At 38.9% G+C, this 19,416-nt stretch overlaps 1 protein-coding gene, 2 long non-coding RNA genes and 1 other non-coding gene across 10 annotated transcripts in view; 3 read left to right on the forward strand and 1 right to left on the reverse strand.

Moving 5' to 3' along the window:
• Positions 1–19,416, reverse strand: part of LOC103428840 (uncharacterized) — a 61,324-nt gene that overhangs the window by 34,382 nt on the left and 7,526 nt on the right. The window lies entirely within an intron of this gene.
• LOC139198192 (uncharacterized) lies at positions 339–8,011 on the forward strand. 6 transcript variants are annotated; one of them, XR_011583463.1, is made up of 3 exons: positions 365–1,023; positions 1,141–1,947; positions 2,175–2,327. It is a non-coding gene; the product is annotated as an uncharacterized lncRNA (long non-coding RNA). The 6 variants fall into 6 exon arrangements; XR_011583465.1 differs by having other exon boundaries at positions 2,203–2,327; XR_011583461.1 differs by lacking the exon at positions 2,175–2,327 and adding an exon at positions 7,718–8,011 and having other exon boundaries at positions 366–1,023.
• On the forward strand, positions 7,205–7,312 carry LOC114822372 (small nucleolar RNA R71). The gene has a single exon (XR_003770448.2). It is a non-coding gene; the product is annotated as a small nucleolar RNA R71 (small nucleolar RNA).
• Positions 13,175–14,168, forward strand: LOC139198190 (uncharacterized). The gene is made up of 2 exons (XR_011583459.1): positions 13,175–13,600; positions 13,718–14,168. It is a non-coding gene; the product is annotated as an uncharacterized lncRNA (long non-coding RNA).

Genomic DNA, 19,416 nt, shown 5'->3' on the forward strand with positions numbered 1-19,416 from the left:
AGCAAATGCTAATTGAAACATTGGATTCCTCATGAGAAAGTGGCATGCAGCTGGCATGCCGATTTTGAAAAGGTGTCAGTCATGGAGCCCATGTAAAAGAATGCATCAGTATTTGAAAACATTGAAAACCCCAGAATACACATGCATGGGCTAGATATGCAGACCACGCGCCAAGTCCATGTGCACAGCATGTGTGCACCAAAACACGAGCACCAGTATGTGAAGACATTGGATTCCCTGCTAACCTCGATTACCGAGCCGAACGGCTCTTCTCTTTTCACCTAGTCTAGAGCCAAACGGCTCCATTTCAGAGTCATTTCAAAACCCCCACTCGGCAGATAAGGGAAGCGTTCAGATTTACACACGTGTCGTGCATCCGGGTGGTGAGTGCCTTAGGATTCCAACTGAAAAGCTCCATTATGTTCCATTTCTCTCAGAAACCATTTCGCTCTAAATTGAAAAGACCTCTCTTTCTCTCACATTTTTCTCTCATTTCCCCATTTCATCTCTGCTCTCTCTCTTTTCTCTCAGACCCCATATCTCTCGAACATGAAAAATAGATCTCCAAAAGGAAAAAAGTTTGCCTTCTCTCTCTCGGAACTCTTCCTATGTGCAAACTCTCAAACCCAACCATCAATGCAAACCTCCATTTCACAGCAGCTTCTTTTTACCCCCTAAACGCTGCATCTGTAGACTTCCATAACCCAGCAACAACCATACCTCCGTGAATACCTAGCCTTGATGGGAAATCTGAAAAACTGCAATGCGAAAGGTAAATCATTCTCAAATCTTTTAATTTCCTGTTCAGATTTATTTATTTGAGGAAAATGTACAAAATCTAACACATGCATGTGGTGTTATCTGTGTGAGGACCCCAAATAATTTCAAATCCGTGACAACAACACAAGAACAACACCCTGAGTCGCCATCTCTTCTCAACCATATCGTGTGTCTCCCAAGCCTCACGCCATTACGGATTCGAGTTCTCAGCACGTAGATCGAGACCATTTCGCACATGCAACGGTAATCATCTCCCACTTGGTTCAAGATACATGTCTCTCAGCTTGCGAAAAATCTCTGAGAGTTATATTTTCATGATGAGTCTATGTAGAAGCTTACAATGATGTTCTTCTGTATTAGGTACCCGAGATTTACAAAGAGACTGAAGAGACTAACGCAAAAAAAAAATTCCCAAACTCATGGATTTGCAAATTTTGGGGTAAAACCCGTAACCCTTTTTATGGATTGACGATGATCTGCTAGTTGAATAATAAAACTACTTCTAGGACTGAAAAATGATACTCAAATCCAGCGTACAACCGAGAGAAAACAAGCTTAAGCTGCCGGTCTAATGGTCCCAGAAGGCAAAATAAACAGCAACTGTCTCGACCTCTGCAAATCATGAAAGTAAAGATCTCGTTCTTCTGCTTTTGCTAAGCTCAACATTTACAAGTTCAACAACAGTTCATTATAATGCCATATTTAACCTGTACGTACTCCCAAAATAACCTTATACAAACTGAAAACATACAAGCACTTCAAGCACTTGGATCTCTAAACGGGTAACAACTGCGGATTAAAATACATGGGCTCCCAGAAAAGAATGAAGTAAACCCTAGATCCGACCTGAGAACATACATGTAGACCATATGAACAAGAACCGTTTAGAGGACATACTGAAGAACCCATCCCAGACTTGAATAATGACATACTATTCAACTCCAATGCATGAGTAATAAAACTGCTGAAAAATAGTTTGGGTGCTAACTCATGAATCTGGTTAGTTCTGTATAGATGCTCGTTCTATGTCCTGCATGTACTCATATTGGTGCTCTTTGTGTACGGGTATACGGATCCATAATAGAGCCGAGGGAAAAGAAGTAAACACACAAGCTCAACGGACAAAAACAACAAAGGCCTCAGGACCCAGATCTGAACATCTGGGAGGTAAAATTCGAATCCCTGCAAGTTTAATTGTTGTAGATCTGGTAATAATAGCTGTACTCAGTTCTGTGGTGTATGGATATGTGATTTAACTGTGCTTCCTCCATACATCGCAAAACTGAGCTGCAGAAAATTAACTGCTCAAAATTATGTTTATGTGCTGGATCTGCAACAATCACCCCAAACTTGCATCTGTGAATGACGTTATGTTAACTGCTTTAAATTTCCAGCATAAGTGTAGATGTGGTTGATGTGAAGGTAGACTTGCTGCTGGGTGCAGGATTCCAGCATAGGACGCGCTTTATTTTCCACATTCGCAACCTGTAATGAACCAATATGCGTTAAAAAAAATAAAATTAAATCAACTTGCAATCTTCCATTTTTGAATTTTTCGTTTTTTTTTATGTTTTATTATTTTTTATTATATATATATATATATATATATATATTTTTCTTGTGTTTAGTTGTTAGTTAAAATCAAACGGAATTTAAAATTAGGAAAAAGTTTAGAAAAATTGGGTTGCCTCCCAATAAGCGCTTTATTTTAAGTCTGTAGCTAGACGTCGCGGAAGTCCGATGGCTAGATCACTGGTTCCTTCAGAGTTAAAGATTCGTATGCAGTATCAAAGGGTGACTCCACGTAAGGTTTCAGCCTCTGACCATTCAACTTGAATGCGTTGCCTTGGGCCTCATTAGTTATTTCAACTGCGCCATGAGAAAAGACTTTAGTAACCAGATATAGCCCAGTCCAGCGAGATTTCAATTTCCCTGGAAACAACTTGAGCTGTGAATTGAATAGCAACACATTTTGCCCTGGCTGAAATTCTTTCCGTAAAATTTGACTATCATGAAACGCCTTAGTTCTTTCCTTGTATATGCGAGAACTTTCATAAGCACCCTGACGAATTTCCTCCAACTCATTGAGCTGCAATTTACGTTGTTCCCCAGCTGAGTCATATGAAAAATTTAACTCTTTAATTGCCCAGTAAGCCTTATGCTCAAGCTCCATAGGTAGATGACATGTTTTTCCATAAACGAGTCGAAATGGTGACATCCCAATAGGAGTTTTATAAGCTGTCCTGTAGGCCCACAATGCATCATTTAATTTTAAACTCCAATCTTTACATGTTGAACCAATTGTTTTCTCCAAAATGTGTTTTAATTCTCTGTTTGAAACTTCAACTTGACCAGATGTCTGTGGATGATAAGGTGTAGCCACACGATGATTAATCCCATATTTTCCCAACAAATTAGCAAATGGTTTATTAATAAAATGCTTCCCCCCATCATTAAGAATAACGCGTGGAATTCCAAAACGCGGAAATATAACCCCTTGGAGGAACTTCAGGACCACTGATCCCTGATTAGTTGGTGCTGCAATGGCCTCGACCCACTTAGAAACATATTCCATAGCAACTAAAATATAGTGGTTCCCATGGGAAGATGGAAATGGTCCCATGAAATCAATACCCCAAACATCAAATAATTCAACAATTAAAATACTTTGCTGGGGCATCTCATTCCTTTTGGACTGGTTGCCGACGTTTTGACATCTATCACAAGCCTTGCACCAATTATGTGCATCATTAAAAAGTGTAGGGCAAAATAACCCACTCTGCAAAATTTTCTCTGCTGTTCTTTTTTGTCCAAAATGTCCCCCACAAGCAAAATGATGAGCAAACTTTAAAACACTTTCCTGTTCGGCTTCAGGAATACAGCTGCGAATAATTTGGTCTGGGTGCTGAAGCGTTAAATCTGGATGCACTACACCTTTAACCAAGTAATTAACAATATCAGCAAACCAAGGTGTACCGATTTGGACAGCAAATAGCTGTTCATCTAGAAAACTCTCACTTAATGGTAGGGAATTCTCTTTGGAAACTGTGGGAATAATTAATCTAGATAAATGGTCAGCCACCACATTTTCACTACCCTTTTTTATCTCTGATTTCCAAGTCAAACTCTTGCAATAAAAGAATCCAACGAATCAATCGAGGCTTAGCATCTTTTTTAGACAACAAATATTTCAAAGCTGCATGATCTGTATAAACAATCACTTTAGCCCCAACTAAATACGAACAAAATTTTTCCAATGCAAAAACAACTACTAACAATTCTTTCTCTGTGGTTGCATAGTTTAGTTGTGCATCATTGAGGGTTCGACTAGCATAATAAATCACTTGGGGAAGCCTATCTTTCCGCTGTCCAAGAACTGCTCCCACTGCATAATCCGATGAGTCACACATTAATTCAAAAGGTAAGCTCCAATTAGGGGCTGCCATAATGGGTGCTGTAGTGAGGAGTGTCTTTAACTTCTTGAAGGCCTCCAAACAAGCCTCATCAAAAACAAAAGGAGCATCTTTAGCCAATAAATTACATAATGGTCGGCTGATCTTGGATAAATCCTTGATGAGCCGTCTATAAAATCCGGCATGGCCAAGAAAAGATTGAACACTCTTAACAGTTGTTGGTGGTTGCAACTTTTCAATTGCCTCAATTTTAGCCTTATCAACCTCAATACCCCTGTTAGAAATCAAGTGGCCTAGGACAATTCCCTGCTTAACCATGAAATGAAATTTTTCCCAATTTAAAACCAAGTTGGTCTTAATGCACCTTTCAAGAACTAAAGATAAATTTTGCAAACATTGGTCAAAAGAATCCCCAAAACAGAAAAGTCATCCATAAATACCTCAACCACTTGTTCAACTAACCCGGTAAATATGCTCATCATGCATCGCTGAAATGTGGCAGGCGCATTGCACAAACCAAAAGGCATTCTTTGATATGCGAAAGTCCCAAAAGGACAAGTAAAAGTTGTCTTCTTTTGATCCTCAGGGGCAACTGGAATCTGGTTATACCCTGAATAGCCATCCAAGAAACAATAAAAAGCATGACCAGCCAACCTCTCCAACATTTGATCGATGAATGGCAATGGAAAATAATATTTTCTAGTACCCACATTGATCTTTCTATAATCAACACACATACGCCACCCTGTAGTCAAACGAGTAGGCACAAATTCATTATTATCATTCTTCACAACTGTAATACCAGAACGCTTTGGCACCACTTGAGTTGGACTAATCCACTTACTATCTGAAATGGGATAGATCATCCCAGCATCTAAAAGCTTCATAACTTCATTACGAACAACTTCTTTCATAATTGGATTCAAACGACGTTGAGCGTCAATGGCAGGCTTTACTCCATCTTCCATCAAAATTTTGTGCATACAAATTGTAGGGCTGATCCCTTTAATGTCAGCTATAGTCCAACCAATTGCATCTTGATAACTTCTTAAAATGCGCAACAATTTATCTTCTTCTGTTGATGATAAATCAGCGGCTATAATAGCTGGCAGCGAAGAATCTGCACCCAAGTAAGCATATTTCAAATGTTCTGGGAGTGCTTTTAACTGCAAATTAGGTGGTTGTACCTTGGAAGTCTGTAATAGTTTTTTGGGTTCCCCCAAACTCTCAAAAACATGCCTCCAACGTGGGGGTTGAAAAGGAACACTTTCCAAAGCTAAAACATACTCAAAAACCTCTTCATCTTCTGTATTTTTATTCTCAAACCCATGCAACACATTTAACAATGGATCAAATGTCAAACGTGGCATAATTTTGGCATGTAATAAGTTGTCAAGCACATCAACACACAAACAATCTTGCACATCACCTGGCCTTTTAGTAGCTTCAAATAAACTGAACACAACAAATTGATCTTGCACTCGAAGTGTAAGTGTTCCAGCCTTTACATCAATTAACGTTCGAGCAGTTGCCATGAAAGGACGTCCCAAAATAATTGGTGTTTGCATATCTTCATCCATATCCAAAATCACAAAATCTGCAGGAAGATAGAGATTATCCACTTTAATAATTAGGTCTTCAATAATTCCCCTAGGATAAGCAACTGAACGGTCCGCTAGTTGTAGAATAATTGATGTAGGCTTGATTTCTCCTTGTCCTAGTCTCTGAAAAATAGAAAAAGGCATTAAATTAATACTAGCACCCAAATCAATTAAAGCACGTTTAAAATTAGAATTTCCAATTGTGCATGAAATTGTAAAACTCCCTGGATCTTGTTTCTTTGGGGGCAACTTGTGTAGTAGAACAACGCTGCATTGTTCTGTAAGAATCACTTTTTCAAAATCAACAAGCTTCTTTTTCTTTGTGCAAGCATCCTTAAAAAACTTGGCATAAGACGGAATGTTCTTGATGGCATCAATTAACGAAAGATTAATCTGAACCTTAGACAAAGTCTTCATAAAATCTGTCAGCTGTTGGTCTTTAACTTTAGGCTTCAACCTTTCGGGATAAGGCATAGGTGGCTCATACACACGATCTGCAACAGTATTTGCACCATTTTCGGAACTGTTCAACGACCGTTCAGAATATTTCTGATTGGCAAATTTTTCAACATTTCCCGAATCTGTTTTTGGCTGTGAAGCCACCTGCGAATTTTGAACACTATTTTCAACTCTATTATCAAAACTTTTGCCATAACGCAAAACTCTAACTGCCTTGCAATCTGCACCTCCCCTTGGATTTGGTTTGGTTTGGCTGGGAAATGTACCCGGTGCCCTTTCTGAAACTTGCAAAGCAATCTGCCCCATCTGTTTTTCCATGTTTTTCATTGCTGCATGTAGGTTTTGGATTTCTTGCATGGTAGTATTTGCCAATTTTTCAATTGCAACCTCCCAAGCAGCCTTAGGTGCAATAGGTTGTTGTACCTGCTATTGAAATTAAGGCCTAGAGTGCTGATCTTTGTCCCACTTTAGATTAAGATGATCTCTCCAACCTGGGTTATAGAAATTTGAATACGGGTCATATCGGGGACGCTGAAAATCATGAGTTATCATGTTGCTATAAAATATGGACAAACATCCTTATGTGGGCAGCTCATAAAATCATGAGTTATCATGTTGCAAATGCTGCAGGCAGCTTGTAAAGGCTGCTGTACAACAACCTGTGAACTTGGTAGTCTCTGTAATAACAAGTCAAATTTTGCATCAAACCGTTTCTCCAATTTTTTCAATTTGTGCTGTAACATATGGTGAACCATTAGACATCTCAAAAACTGACCTAGATTGTGGCTGCTCAACTGCCCACTGTTGTGTATCTGCTGCCATTTTTTCAAATAACAAACAAGCCTCTTGTGCATTTTTATCTTTGTACGAACCTCCGCATGAAGCGTTGACAAGAGTTTTTGTAGTCATATTCAACCCTCTGAAAAATATATGCATTTGATCAGTAGTGTTAATACACGAATGTGGACATTTTCTAATCAACTATTTGAACCACTCCTACGCCTCATGGAACTCTTCATTTGGTTTTTGGGCAAAAGATAAAATCTGACTTCTCATGTCAAGAGTTTTTGAAGCTGGATAATACTTGTTTAAGAATTTTTCACTAAGTTGGGCCCAAGTACTAATGCTACCAGATGGAAGTGTGAGGAGCCATCTCCTTGCCTGATCTTTTAGAGTGTATGGAAACAAACGCAGCTTAATAGATTCGGCTGAAAATCCCCTCACCAAAATATTTTTGCATCCCACTAAAAATTATGCAATATGCATGTTTGGATCGTCAGATGATAACCCATGAAATGTAGGTAGAATATTCAACATGTGCTACTTTATTTCAAATGTAGACCCCTCCTCCACTGCCGAATAAGTAATGCAACTTGGTATATTTGTGGTATGGGCTGTTAAAGATTCACCCAAAGGCTGACCTGCCTCTGGAATTACAAATGCCATTTTTTCTTTACTGTGCAGGTCCCCAGAAAATGAAGATTGCAGAAAAGTCCCCTGCAGAGAAGGAACCCACTGCAAATTTTGTTCCCGGCGTCCTTTCCTTAAAGTTTGCTCAAGTTCTGGATCAAATGAAATCAAATTTTGCACTGTTGATCGGGTGCTGACCATGCACAGATTATTGAAATCTGTACTGTTGGACTGTTATAATCTGTAAAAATAAAATAAAAATGAAAATTAATTTTTTTTATATGTATAAACAACAATAACTAATTGAAAATCTGATTAGTAGGGATTATTTTAAATAATCCCCGGCAACGACGCATTTTCTTGATAGGGATTTTACTATTCATGTGAACGGGCTAAAATCTCATATAATACTTGCAAGAATCACAAGGTTATTGTAGTATAAACGGATCTCGCAAGGTCGTTCTCCACAGGGATTATTAAATAATTCAAAACTAATCAAATTTCAATTAATTATTGTAAAGTAGAAATTGAGGTGATTGATTTTATAACCTACTTAAATTAAAAACGAAATTAATTAATTAAAACAAACAATCTGCAATATTAGAACTGGGGGAAAAAGAAAACAGTTTTGGAAGAATCAAATTAAGAAAGCACTAGGGTTCCACCATCACCTAGCAATCCTATGAACTTTTACCAATTACTTATGATCTACACATGCCACTTTGAAGGTTAGATTTTCCTAATTCATATTCTACTTGGAACCTCCAACATAGAATGTATATCTAACATGCAACCCATCCGAACATTCGGATCAAATCTGAACATGAAAGACTCATTATCCTTTATGAAAATCCTTTGAAAAACCATGCAATCCTTAAGACGTAGTATTCACCCTAAATGAAATTACAATTATTAATCACAAGAAACCAGCGTCAATTTCAGGGAACCTTCCGACCAAAATTGCATCAAATTACTTTTCTAAAGATCCTAATGGTGATCAGGCATTAAAACAATTAGATAGTTTTTATCCCGGTGATTAACAATTCAAAGTATGCATGCAATCAATCATAAGCAATTAAATAAAAATCACATATTCATGCTAAGGTTCAAGGCTTCGCCCTAGCAATAGAAATTAGTTCCGCATATTCATAATTGAAATCATAGAAAATATTATTAAGAAAAGGATTGAAAACACCTTCAAGTAGAAAATCTCCAAAACCCTAGCACTTCTATCTGTCTCCAAAATTGCATAAAATAAAGCGTACCTCAAAACTGTAGACGGCCAAGCAATATATCTGCTAAGCCCCCACACAAACCCTAGGAAACTAAAATTAATAATAAACCAATAAAAATGGAAACATAACCCTAAATTAAATGGTAAAATTCGCCTAAAATCTGAACAGCCACGTTTTGGACCCATAAGCTGCTCCAAAACTGGCCTAATATAGCTGGATTTAATGTTTGGAATATTCTGAACACTTCTCCAGAAGGCCACAAACCCATCCGAGGTCATCTTGGGCTCCAAAAACGCAATTTAAGCCCAAAAACGTCATTTTCCAGCACTGCACACTGCTTCTTTATTCCATCGCCAGAAAATAACCGCTTGGTGAAAAAATCCCAAATTTTGATACAATCAAGCTAAATGAATCACGAACGTCCTCCAACTAGAATGACTCCAAAATTCGTCTGTTTGATCCTGTTTTGCTCCGGAGGAAGTGGAAAGTCCTATATTGAAAATACAATTCAAAGTATCAAAATTCTTCCAAAATATTAACCAAAATATACTAAGATTAGGGTAAAATATATAATATAAAATCTACTCATCAGGCGACCTCTTGATGAACGGTCTCAAACTGCATAGAAGTGGAGGCAGAGACATCAGACCGCTTCAAAACGGCAAATGACGAATTCAGATCCGAGCTTCTCGATCTTTTCAGCAGCCAAGTGAAACTGAGCCATCAACGCCACTTTGGCCTCCTTAGCACACTTGATAGCATCCTTATCAATGTTTATAAACTCAGCTGCTAGTATCAAAGTCTTATGCATTGTGGCAATGAAGGAAGACCTCCTTGAGTAGGCAGGACACTTCGCAAAAGAGTCTAAGCGGATGACAACTTTCCCAACACTGTCAACAAACTTGGCACATCCATCAATGTCCTCAAGTAGGTCAGCCTTCAATAGCGCATAAACCTCAGGAAACTCTCTACCCTCAGACTCGATGGGACCACTCTTAACTGCCCATGTGATCAGATTTCCCTTTCTCAGCAGATGAATCAATCGCAGCAGAAAGAGAAACAGGCCCAAGCGCCACCTTAGCTCCCGACGAACGCTTCGACATAAACCCAATCCGCTGGGCAATCCTTTTAGCAATGGTTGTGGCCACCTTCGGAGCAGCAGGTTTCATAAGCACATGCTCAACAGACTTTTTCATCATCTTAGGAGAAGTCAGATCAATGACAAGCTTCTTCACAGCCGACGAGCCCCCATGACCAATAGAAAAAATCTTTAACTTCTTCTCGACCGAAGGCTCACGAGCAGGTGAGGAAAATCTCTTCTTTCCACCCTCATTTGCAGCAGGCTCTACAGCAGCGATCAGACGAGCAAGCACCTCATCCTTTATCTACTTTATCTCTTCCTTTAGAGGCAGCCCGCCTTTCTCTCAACGAAGAGGACTGAGCAGCCAGCGCCACTCACGGTACTCAGCAGGAATGCCCAAGGAGATATGCATTTTCTTCATATCCGCCAAATTTCTTGGAGTTGAGGCAAATTCCTAATCTACACAAAGAAAGAATGACGATCAGTAAACTGAAGTCATGGAGCAACTTAACAAAAATTCAAGCAAGCTAGGAATGAACCAATTCACTTACCACTAATAAAGATAGTCGGGACACGCAGCTCAGAAGAAGAGTCAGACTTCTTCTCTCCACTAATTTCCAAGGTGTCTCTCGCCCTCTCATGATCATCTTTGCAGGAAGCATCAAGCAGTCTATGGCGAGACCTCAACTGTCCCACGCCTTCCTTGTGGCCAATCTCAAAGAAGTACCAGAACTCATTTATGGTCAAGGCAAGATCAAAGAACCTGCTCAAGTTTGAGAACCTTACCATCGCACAAACTACATTTGAGGAGCACTGAGCAGGTGTGTATTTCATGGATCAAGTTACCTCCTAAAAAAGATGCGGTATGGGAAAAGTAAATCCCAACATGAAGTAATATAGATGGAATTTCATAGCCCTTTTCCTAGCAGTAGCACATTGGCCTCATGGTTCATGGCCGCTATTATCTTTCACCCACTTGACGCAAACTCCTAATTAAATCGCATGCTTGTACGTCACGAGAAATTCCCGAACAACTCATTGAAATTAATCTTGACATGTACAGCCTTGAAATAGCCCAGCTTTCCAAAAAAAACCACTTTGACGGTACAAATGGGAAGGATACTCGTCACTTTTGTGATCGGAGGAAGACATCTCAAAATCTCTACAAAAAGTACTCGTCACTTTTGCCAAGGCATCTCGCTATCATCCTTCATGTGCAGACCAAGCTCTTTTTCTCTCACACTGCATAGCTCAAAAGCCATTGGTCATCCATGCATGCGGCCCGTGCCACTCAGTTCAACATGGGAGGAGGCCCGCACCTTTTTCCCCTCTCCTTCACATTCCTAACACACCACAAAGGGCCTAAGGCCTCACGGCCCAGCATGCCAGCAAGAGAGACCCGGCCTATGCCGGTCTCTCTCTTCCTTTCCCCCACCATAGCAGGCCCCAGCCTACTTCTCCATGTTTGGCCCGTGCCAAGCTTAACCCAGATGGGCTAGAGCCTCACGGCTCTCCCAGCCCAACGCCCTAGCACACCAGCCACCTCAGCTCAAGCCAAGCCGTTCACCTAGCCCACGCTAGCAGCAAATCGACCCCCGTGCGGCACCACCAGTAGCCCCGTGCAACCTTGCCAAGTTTTTCACACATCCTCGGCCTTTGCCGAGCCAATTTTTCAAGTCTCGAGACTTCTAAAAATTCAAGAAGAAGAAAATTTAAATTTTTCTTACCTTGGTGTGGCACAGAGAAGAAGAACAACAACGAGAGACAACTCTTTGCAAGGGCAATAGAAGAAGAAAGATAGAGGAAGGGGAAGAAAAATTTCCTCTGGCTTCTCTCTTCCTTGATAGAATGATGATTGTTCTCCTAATTTATTTAATTCCCTGCTTAAGGCATAATTAAATAGGTATTGGGGGTAATTGGTTTCCTTTTCCTAGAAGAAGTTTAACTCCAAATGAAGAAAGGAGATCAAGTTCAAATTGGGAACCAACTTTACAAGCCCAAGCAGCTTGGGATTTCTACACCTAATATCCTTTTCATGCATGCAGCTCAGTAGGTGTAAGGGTATTCGTGGAGCCTAAAATAATCCCAAAAATTATAGAGGCAACACATGGACTTTTGCTTAAGAAAGAGGTTGCCCTCAATAAATGGGCAGACTCCTTAGATACTCACACGCGCAGCTCACACCCCTGAAGGTTTCAGCAGTTGAATACGACTGCCATAGCTCACCTGCCCTTGGCAAGGAAAAGTTAAAGCATTAAAGATAATGATTAATTACCCAAATCCTATTTTTAATACATTCTCAATTGAAGATTGACTCCAATCAAGTAAGTAATCCCAATTTAAATCAATTAGGGATAATTACTCCATTATCTTAAGATATTATTTCCTATTTAATATCTTGAGAATATTTCTCCATAAACATTGGCCAATAGGATGCTGCCATGTGTAGGGTAAAACCCTAACACTATGGTCGTCCATGTTCCCTATAAATACCTCATATTCTACCAAATTTCAGAAGCTTTTGCTACCCCTAAAAAGCCCTAAACACTTTACTCTCTTAGAGAAACTAACTTAGGCATCGAAGATCAATTGGCCTAAATCCCCCCCCCCCCCCAACCTCGTGGGCGTGGAAGGCTAAGTCTTTGATCAAATGTGTTGATTGTTTTGCAGGTGTATTTTCTTCAAGATTGAAGAGGTGAAAATTTGCATCTACAAGCGTGACATGCTTACTGACACTGTTATTATTCTTCAAGATAATACCTTTGAGGATGACATGCTTACTAACACTAGTATTATCTTTCAAAATATTGTAATGAGTAGGCCACAATTTGGAACTCTCTAAAAATAATATGTTATAGGGTAAATCTTTATTTACTACTCTCAAGTTTCGTGGTTTTCAACATTTAGTACATGAAACTTTTTTCGTCCTAGAGTTATACATAAAGTGTTAATTTTGAGACAGTCTCATACATCCATTAGTCTGGCCGTCAAGTCTCTCATTAACTAATGACGTGGCGCCCATGTGAACAATGATTGGACACCACGTGTCATTAAGGGGTCCACGTAGAAATAAAAAATTGAAAAAAACAATTTCCTGTCCAAATTTAAAATATTAAAATAATTAATTAAAAAAAAACAAACTAAAACCCCCTTCTTTTTCCCCACCCTCCACCCCTCCACCCCTTGCCCACTTGAGCCACCCCTTCTCTGGACACCAACCCCGTCCCCCAATTTTTCCCACCAAACCATCACCTCCTCCTCTCCTCCCTCTACAACATCTCATGCATCGGCAGAACCCTAAACCCCAAAAAACCCAATCCCAAACTTCTCTCCAAAACGGTTAACTTCAGCTGTGTTTCCCTCCACCAAGAAGCAAGCGCGAGAGGTTTGGTTAGCAGAACAAATGCTTTCGCGACGACTTCCTTTCACAGCGTTTCTTTATCGTGGGGGAGGTTCAGCCTCTCGAACTTGCTCCCCTCCCAGATGGTTCAGACGGCGTAGCCTACTCTCCACTCACTCTTCGTTTGCCCTAATAAAGCTAGCATAATCCCCTTCTGTTCTTCTAGCCCTCAAATCTCCGCCGAACTTGCCGACACAATCCCCCAACCGCCGTCAAAACAAGTAACGCTAATTTCCCTCTAATTAATTTTTCAATCTCATTGTTTTTGCATAATCAAACCATTAATTTATCGTTTTTTCAACACAAGATTGTATTTTGAATGTTTGTTTCGGTTGCAGGGTCCTATTGGGATTCTGAGTTGGTTAGTTTTTAGTCTTAGTCATTTTGATTTATGCTTTTAGATTACAACAGAACTATCACAAATTCAATGAAGCTCAAAGGGGGCAAACAGTGTTGAAGCGGTTGAAGGAAGGCGAAATTGTGGTGCTCATAAGCGATTCTACGATGCTGGGCATCAGTGATCCTGATACAGAATTGGTGAGGGTTTGGATTTTTTGGGGTTTGGGGTTCTGTCGACGAAGGAGATGTTGCAGCGGGAGGAGAGGAGGAGGTGATGGTCTGGAGGAAAAATTGGGGGACGGGGTTGGTGACAGGAGAAGGGGTGGCTCGGGTGGGGAAGAAGAAGGGGTTCTGGTTTTTTTTTTTTTTAAATTAATTATTTTAATATTTTAAATTTGGACAAGAAATTGGTTTTTTCAAATTTTAATTTCCACGTGAACCCTTAATGACACGTGACATATAGTCAGTAACCACATGGGCGCCACGTCATTAGTTAACGTGAGACTTAACAGCCAGACTAACAGATGTATAAGACTGTCCCAAAATTAACACTTTAGGTATGACTTTGGGACGAAAAAAACTTTATGTACTAAATGTTGACAACCACGAAACTTGAGGGTGGTACACTGAAATTTACCCTATGTTATATGTATAACTGGATGTAAGCACTATAAATTACTCATTTCTCACTCACCCACCCCCAAACACTTGATATATGGTTTATAAAACAAAACAAAAAACCATACGGATAATCCAATGAGAGTTGTTTCACTTCTCATATTTGTAAGCATTGCAATAAACATTAGCATTTGCTTACGCAATGGCAATCTGATCAGTGCGCCATGCAAAGAATATGATAGACAAGCACTTTTGATGTTACAGACTAACATGGAACTGAAGATCCCTAATAGAATTTTCTTGTTACAAACTCTAACAACCATTATGGAGCAATTTTTTAGAAGGAGATAGACCTGCAAAAGAAAGTTGAATTGTCCACAAGATCAATTAGAATTCCTTGAAAAAAATCCAAGTTTCGTACGCTTAACGGAACATCTAGTCCAGTTTAAAAAATGAATATAAGGGAATTTGCAGTGGTAAATAGTGGAATTTTTAGGAGACTCCTTTCGGGTTGAAAAAAGCAGACAAAATAATATAAAACGTAACTTCAGGTTTTTATATTCCCTCATAGCAAAATTAACATTAATACAACACCACACAGACATCAGAAAAAAAGAGATGCAAGATAAAATGTTACAGATAACATGGCGGCTGAGATGGCGTGCCACACCAGTGATGCTCAATTAACAGGTTCTTTCCCAACTTTTGACCTTATCAGTGTTACAAATGAGATAACCAAATCCTAATTCAATTGTGGAAATCATATTTCACAACAGTTCGCATGTGTCTAATTAAGTGTCAAATATCGCAAACTTTGTCCAATAAGTAACCTTAAACGACCAGATACACCTCCTTGTTGTCAATCTCTTTCCTTTCATTTCTTTCAACCACTGTCACCACCACCGCCCTCACCCCCATTCCTCCACCATCCTAAGAACTAGTCAGTAACGCGTTGGTCCACCATGATGTGGGGATGGATGTAGTAAAAATAGCAGCTCTTTGGTAAGCAATCGTGACTTTGCCTATTGCTTAAACTACAATTTATTAGTATTGCAACCTTTTCGAGTGCAATTATGCCAAGTACCACATGCAACTCGTTCCTTAGGAAATTTCTTGGCTCTGCTCTTGAGTGTGACACGTTCACTGATGATGGTATTATCTTTCAAAGTAATGCCCTTGAGCGTGACACGTTCACTGATGATGGTATTATCTTTCAAAGTAATGCCCTTGAGCGTGACACGCTCAATGGCGCTGGTATTATCTTTCAAAATATTGTATTGAGTAGGCCCCAATTGGACCTCCTCTCCTCAATAATATGTTATATATATAACTGGATGTAAGCACTATAAATTACTCATTCCTCACTCACTAACCCCAAACACTTGATATATAGTTTATATAGAGAAGAAAAAAAAACCATATGGATAAATCCCATAAGAGTTGTTGTTTCACTTCTCAGATTTCTAAGCATTGTAATACCATTAGCATTTGCTTATGCAATGGCAATCTGATAAGTGCGCCTTGCAAGGAATATGAGAGACAAGCACTTTTGATGTTGAAGCAAGACCTCAAGGATCCTTCAATCCAGCTTTCGTCTTGGGTTGGCGGCAAAGGAGACAACTGCAACTGGACTGGAGTTATATGCGATAAAAAACCAAGTCATGTCCTTGAGTTATAGCTTGTCCTGGAACAAGTCTTTGGGTGGTAAGTTAAAGCATCTTAGCTACCTGGATCTACAAAGCAATCATTTTGCAGGAATACAAATTCCTAGCTTCTTAGGTTCTTTGAAAAGTTTAAGATATCTCAACCTTTCAGAAGCAGGGTTTGGAGGAACAATTCCTCCTCAACTAGGAAACCTCTCGAGTCTTCGCGCTCTTGGTCTGTTTGATAACAATTTTGTAGTTGAGAACCTTCAATGGATTTCTGGCCTTTCTCTTTTGCAACACCTGGATATTTCTGCTACACAACTTAGCAAAGTATCACATTGCTCCTACAGAACTACCCTCTCAGCTGGTAGAACTATATATGTATTTTTTGTGATCTGGATGTCCTACCAGACGGAATTTCGAACATGATTAGTCTTCGAGTCCTTGATCTCGGTTAAAACTCTATCAGTTCTATAATTCCCAAATGGTTGTATACATTTAACTATCATGGAAACACTAGTTCTTTCAGAAAATAACTTTCATGTTGAAATTTCAAGTTCCATTGGAAACTTGACGGCCCTTGTCAATCTTGACACATCAGACAACCAACTTGATGGGAAAATCCCATCAGACTACACATCTGCCTCTGTAAGCTGATGGATCTCGAATTTTCGAGGAACAATTTCAACGGAAGCATTGCAGAAATATTTGAAAGCTTGTCTACATGCAATTCAGGTCGCATTGGGTCATTGGGTCTATCAGATAATAATCATTTTGGGCATATGTTTCGGTACGAATGTATCGGTACATAAGTTTCAATACAAAAATCGATACATAAGTTTCGGTACAAGTGCATCAGTACATAAATTTCGGTACGAATGCATAACATAAGTTTCAGTACAAAAATTGGTACATAAGTTTTGGTACAAATGTATTAGTATAAATGTTTCGGTACGAATGTTTTGGTAGATAAGTTTCGGTACGAATACATTGGTACATAAGTTTCGGTACGAATACATTGGTACATAAGTTTCGGTACGAATAGATTGGTACATAAGTTTCGGTACGAATGTAATAGTGCATATGTTTTGGTACAAATGTATTAGTACATATGTTTCTGTACAAATGTATTAGTACATATATTTCAGTACCAATATATCGGTACATAAGTTTTGGTACGATTGCTTTGGAATATAAGTTTGGGTATGAATGCATCGGTACATAAGTTTCGGTATGAATGCAGAACATAAGTTTTGGTACGAATGTATTAGTACATATGTTTTGGTATGAATGTATTAGTACAGATGTTTCGGTATGAATGTATTGATACATAAGTTTCAATACAAAAATCCATACATAAGTTTCAGTACAATTGTATTAGTTTTGGTACGAATGCATCGGTACTTAAGCTTCAATACGAATGTATCAATACTTAAGTTTTGGTACGAATGTATTGGTACATATGTTTAGGTACGAATGTATCAACACATAAGTTTTAGTACAAAAATCGGTACATAAATTTCGGTACGATTGCTTCGTAATATAATTTTTGGTAGAAATGCATCGGTACATAAGTTTCGGTACGAATGCAGAACATACGTTTTAGTACAAAAATCGGTACATAAGTTTCAGTACGAATGTATTAGTACATATGTTTTGGTACGAATGTATTAGTACATATGTTTTTGTACAAATGTATCAGTACATATGTTTCGGTACGATTGCATCGGTACATAAGTTTCGGTATGAATGCAACGGTACATAAGTTTCGATACGAATGTAGTAGTACATATGTTTGGGTATGAATGTATTAGTACATATGTTTAGGTACAAATGTATTAGTACATAAGTTTTAGTACAAAAATTGGTACATAAGTTTCAGTACAATTGCTTTGGAATATTAGTTTCAATACATAAGTTTCGGTACGAATGCAAAACATAAGTTTCGGTACGAATGCAGAACATAAGTTTCGGTATGAATGCATTGGTACATTTGTTTCGGTACGAATGCATCGGTACATAAGTTTTGGTATTAATGCATCAGTACATAAGTTTCGGTACGAATCTATCGGTACATATGTTTTGGATCATACATAGATACGTAATATGCATATACATAGATACGTAATATGCATATACATAGGTAATTAATATGCATATACATATGGAAAAAGTTTCTCTCAACTCGATTTGCTCGTTATTTTATTGGTCTCTACGTGTAAAATATTTGCTCGAATATTTCTATCATATTTCCCTGATCACCTATTCTATTTCTAATTAATAATCAAGGAAATATTGTGGTAGGTGTACAATGTGTAGTCGACGCAAGGAACCTTTGGCAACCTGGTATTTGCTTAATTAATAATTAAGGATTGTGATAATCCCGCCATATGTAAATGCAACACGGCTGGTCTGTCTGTTTGTCCCAAGGAACTGGAGATACTAATGTCTGAACCCTCATCTGCATACTCGAAAGAGTTTCATTCAGACCCTAATAAGGAAACCCTGTAATAACAAGTCTTTAATTCTTTGTGGAGAAATTCTTCGGCTTGAAGATAATTTCCTCAGTGGATAAATTCCTGACTGTTTGGACTATTTGCAAAACTTGACACTTCTCAACTTAGGAAACAACAGTTTGTGTGGGAACATTCCAACCTCCGTTGGACACTTAGGACTCCTCTAATCGTTGCACCTGCGCAATAATCACTTATTTGGAGAAGTACCTATTTCCCTACAAAAATATGAGTCCTTGTTCCTTCTTGGCCTTTACACAAAAGAATTTGTTGGAAGTATACCAACATGGATTGGTAAAAGCCTTCCAAATTTGGGAGTTCTTAGCCTCCGTTTGAACATGCTTCACGGCAACATTCCTCATGAACTGTGCAGTCTTCGAAATCTCCAGATCCTAGACCTCGCGGACAACAACCTTTCTGGAGCAATACCAAAGTGTTTCAAGAATTTCACAACCATGGCAAATTTTTCAAACTTGGGATGTTCTCCTCTGGATCATATGCTTTTGGTTATGCTACTTTCGAGGAAAACTACGTAGAGAAAGCAATAGAAAAGGTAGAGAAGTAGAGTACAACAAAATACTTACTTTGGTGACAAGCTGGGACCTTTCAAGCAACTTCATATCCGGAGAGATACCCGAAGAGTTGACCAGGTTGGAAACATTCCTTCAAAGATTGGTGATATGAGATGGTTAGAATCTCTCGTTTTCTTGAGAAACAAACTTATCGGTCAGATTTCTCCAAGCATGTCAAAGTTAACATTTCTAAGCAACTTGAATTTGTCCTACAACTATCTGACAAGACAAATTCCAGAAAGCACACAGCTTCAGAGCATTGATCGGTCGAGTTTCTTTGGCAATAAACTTTGTGGACATCCACAAGAGAAGTGCAGCATAAAACATGTTGGAAGTCCAGTTTCATTGG

The sequence above is a fragment of the Malus domestica genome, chromosome 08 (genome assembly GCF_042453785.1).
Source record: "Malus domestica chromosome 08, GDT2T_hap1".
Taxonomy (NCBI): domain Eukaryota; kingdom Viridiplantae; phylum Streptophyta; class Magnoliopsida; order Rosales; family Rosaceae; genus Malus; species Malus domestica.